The sequence below is a fragment of the Mauremys mutica genome, unplaced genomic scaffold, assembly GCF_020497125.1.
Source record: "Mauremys mutica isolate MM-2020 ecotype Southern unplaced genomic scaffold, ASM2049712v1 001098F_np12_obj, whole genome shotgun sequence".
In the NCBI taxonomy this organism is placed as follows: domain Eukaryota; kingdom Metazoa; phylum Chordata; order Testudines; family Geoemydidae; genus Mauremys; species Mauremys mutica.
Window position 1 is genome coordinate 74,728 of NW_025423117.1, and position 4,115 is coordinate 78,842.

At 54.4% G+C, this 4,115-nt stretch overlaps 1 long non-coding RNA gene across 1 annotated transcript; it reads left to right on the forward strand.

The window, feature by feature from the left end:
• Positions 1-1,026: 1,026 nt before the first annotated feature.
• On the forward strand, positions 1,027-3,427 carry LOC123357834. The gene is made up of 4 exons (XR_006575610.1): positions 1,027-1,063; positions 1,682-1,704; positions 2,996-3,108; positions 3,409-3,427. It is a non-coding gene; the product is annotated as an uncharacterized LOC123357834 (long non-coding RNA).
• The last annotated feature ends 688 nt before the right edge of the window (positions 3,428-4,115 follow it).

Genomic DNA, 4,115 nt, shown 5'->3' on the forward strand with positions numbered 1-4,115 from the left:
AAAATATCCTATTGCCTCTATATAAATCCATGGTATGTCCATATCTTGAATACTGTGTGCAGATCTGGTCGCCCCATCTCAAAAAAGATATATTGGAATTGGAAAAGGTTCAGGGAAGGTCAGCAAAAATGATGAAGGATATGGAACAGCTTCCGCATGAGGCGAGATTAATAAGACTGAGGCTATGGCTACACTCCGCAGCTTTTAGCCACACGACTGTGCCGCTACAGCCGTTCTACTGACAGGCGCGCAGTGTAGCTGCTCTTTGTTGGCAGGAGAGAAGTGCCAGTGTAGACAAACCCTGAGACTGTTCATCTTGGAGAAGAGACGACTAAGGGGGGATATGGTAGAGGTCTATAAAAAACATGACTTGTGTGGCGAAAGTAAATAAGGAAGTGTTATTTCCTCCTCATAACACAAGAACTAGGGGTCATCCAGTGAAATGAATAGGCAGCAGGTTTTAAACAAACAAAAGGAAGTATTTCTTCACCCAACACACAGTCAACCTGTGGAACCCCTTGCCAGGAGATGTTGTGAAGGCCAAGACACTAACAGGGTTCTAAAAAGAACTAGAGAAGTGCATGGAGGACAGGTCCATTAGTGGCTATTAGCCAGGATGAGCGGGATGGTGTCACTAGCCTCTGTTTGCCAGAAGCTGGGAATGGGCGACGGGATGGATCACTTGATGATTCTCTGTTCTGTTCATTCCCTCTGGGGCACCTGGCATTGGCCACTGTCAGAAGACAGGATACCGGGCTAGATGGGCCTTTGGTCTGACCCAGTCTGGCCGTTCTTATGTTCTATGTTCCCCTCTTACTGAGCTGTCCTCTCCCTGTTGCAGAAACAGATGGCAGCCGAGAGGCAGAAGATTGTCTCGGAGTGGCAGGAGCTGTGAGGGTTTCTGGAGGAGCAGGAGCAGCGGCTGCTGGCCCGGCTGGAGGAGCTAGAGAGAGCCATTGTCCAGAGAAGGGATGAGGGCGTCTGCAGCCTGTCTTGGCAGATTTCCCTGCTCAGCGAGAGTGGAGGAGAGAAGGGGCAGCAGCCGCTGAGCCAACCCCTGCAGGTCAGGCTGTTGTTGCAATGATCATACGCAGCGTTTCTCTAGGCGCTTCTGAGCCCTAGACTCCAAAGCACTTTACAAAGTGGGGTCAGGGGCATTATCCCTATGGGAGAAATGGGGAAAGTGAGGCAGAGGGAGGGGCAGAGCCCTGCTTAAGGTCACCCAGTGAGTCTGGCAGCGGCGCCAGGGATGGGCCCTGGGAGTCCTGAATGCTGCAGCCACAAGACCTTCTCTCCTGGAAATGTCTCTCTGCATTTGCACTTGGAGGGTGAAATCCCCTCCCCCACCATGCTGAGGTCCCGAGCCAGGCCTAAGGCCCCTGTCGCTGCAGGTTAATGGGTTTAGTGGGGCCAGGGGCCTTCTGGGTCTCTCAGCCCTGGGGGGAATTTGATTCTCAATGCAGAGAAATATCTTCTGCCTGTAAAGTGCCCAGGGAGAAGATTTCCACATTGGGACCTGCCCGCAGGGTTTGCTGGGGCTGCGTAGGGGGGCAGCAGCTCTGGGAATGTAAACCTGAAATTCCCCTACTGCCCGAGGCCTCAGTGGTGACCCCTGCAGAGCAGGAGGCCTCCCCACCCAGGGACATTCCCCCTGACGGCCTCCTCTTTCTCTCCTTTTTAGGGTGCTGGGAGCACTGGGGGCAGGTAAGTCCTGGGCTCCATTTCGCTCCCCCTTATGGACCGTTAGGTTTGATAACTGCACTGAATAGGAAGCTGCCCCCTGCCCTGGGAGCGTGTGATTCTGTCTCCCCTAGTGGCTGACTCGGGTAGGAGACAGGGCTGCTAGACCCAGGGCCGATGGGACAGACCAGGCCTGTCTCCTGGACTGACGTGGCCGCGTCACGTACTCAGAGGGCGCAGAATCTCAGCTTTCCCATTTGTTAAAGTGAGTTGCCGGCCCTCAGCACCTCCCCAGTGTAAACGGAGACAGTGTTGCCTTGCTGGGGCTGCCAGCAGCCTGAAGCCGCAGCTCTGAGAGCGTGAACTCTCCTGTCCCCTGTTAATGTCATCGGGGTGTCAACTGAAATGGCAGCACTTTGATGTGAACATTAAACGTTCCCTGGCTGATCACTCGAGCAGGTGGAATGGGGAGAGGGCGGGAGTGAAGCCTTTGTGGGGTGGGAATAGGGGGTTGCTGTAGGGAGGGAAGAACAGAGGAGAGACAGAAGGACAAGGAAGCGAGAGAGAAATGGAGAAAGGAGGGTGGGAAAGGCAGGGAAACACAGGGAAGAACCAGCAGGGCCCTACAGGGGTGTCCGGGAAGGGGCTGTTTTCCTCCTGAGTGACACTGAGTGTGACAGGCAAAGACTTGGCAAAATACTAAGAACTAAAATTTTATTTCCCATACGAAGGGCAGATTCCCCCCTTGTTCTTCGTACGTGGGTGTCCCATGGAGAGCAGTGGGTGTTCTGCTGTGAATGGAGCAGGGCACAGAGTCCTAACCCGATGCCCTGGCCACTGGCCGTAACGGACAGGGCAGTGTGGCCCTCTCTGCCAAAGGAGCTGGATGCCCCAGGGTTACTGCTTCAGCTGAAGGGTTCGGGGGTTTTGGCATTAAAGGGCCCACGTTCATTCCCTGCTGGAGCCCTGGGCTCTGTCTGTGGCCACTGTCAGCATGTAGGACCTGCCCACTCTTTGGTCTGAGTCTCCTCCCTTCCACATAATCTCCGTGCTGGTGCCCCTTGTTCCTGCAGTAAACCAGCGTAGGGGGTGGCTCTGCCCCCCCCCGAACCAGAGCATCCCTGAGAAAGCCCCGAACAATGTCTCCGTTCCTTGCTCTAGTGTCTCCCCACTTCCCGTCTCTCTGGGGAGCACAGGGCTGAGGTGACTCACCCTGACATTGACCATCTCAGGCTACAAAGCTCAGATCCAGGTTTCGTGAAGTTTGGGGGTTGCTGGGCTCAGGCCTATTTCTCACCCCTCCTTTCCCCAGCAGGGAGGAGGGGACGTTTCGGAAGCCAGAGCTGGCGATTGCGGAGCTGGAGAAGAGACTCAGCGATTTCTCTCTGCAAAGTGCCATGCTGCAGGAGGTGCTGCTGGGATTCAAAGGTGAGTTGGAGTCTGGGGGTGGCGTCTCCTCTGGTTAGAGCGACCCTGACCCTGGGGAGGAGTCGAGGACTCTAGTGATGTCACTGATCCTGGGCTCCATCTCACAGCGCAGCTCAGCGAGTTGCCCTTCCCCATGGAGCAGCCCTGTGGGGCTGGCTCTGTCTGCAGCGGCTGCATTATCGGCCTCTGATCTCTGTCACCATCTCGTCGTTAACAGCAGTTCCATTAATAAGCAATGGGGGTTTCTCCATGAATGTGAGGGCCTGAATTCTCACCTCTCCCATCTTCTCCTTCCCCTAGAGACGCTGCGATGGGAGCGACACAGGTACGTGTCTGTCTCTGACTGGCCAAGGGGAGATTTCAGCCCAATAACCATGTTAACGACAGGGGATTGCAGCCTCCAGCAGCTGGAAGCTGTAGCAATGGGAAACGATGTTACTTTGTTCTTGCACCACTATATTTTCAACTGACTTGTCTCTTAAATATTTTAGCTCAGGGATCAGCAACCTTTGGCACACGGCTCACCAGGGTAAGCACCCTGGCAGGCCGGGCTGGTTTGTTTACCTGCGATGTTGGCACGTTTAGCTCCCACTGGACACAGTTTGTCACTCCAGGCCAATGGAGGCGGTGGGAAGTGGCAGGCAGCACATCCTTCAGCCTGCGCCGCTTCCTACATCCCCCATTGGCCTGCGACGGCAGACCGCGGCCAGTGGGAGCTGCAATCGGCCGAACCCGCGGACGTGGCAGGTAAAGAAACTGGCCCAGCCCACCAGGGTATGTGGATTGGAGTTTCCCCAAGGTCCTTTAAGTGTTTCTTGATTGGGCACTTGATTTGCAAATTCCTTCCTGAAGAAGCTGACCTAATGCTTTACTAAGGCTACTTCAGAATCAGAACACACTGATGTACAAGAACGTAGCCAATGTTCATAACTTTGACTGTAAAAATGATACACCCGCACAGGTAGTATCATCATCATCAGCAAATTATAACCTTTTCATAGGCACCT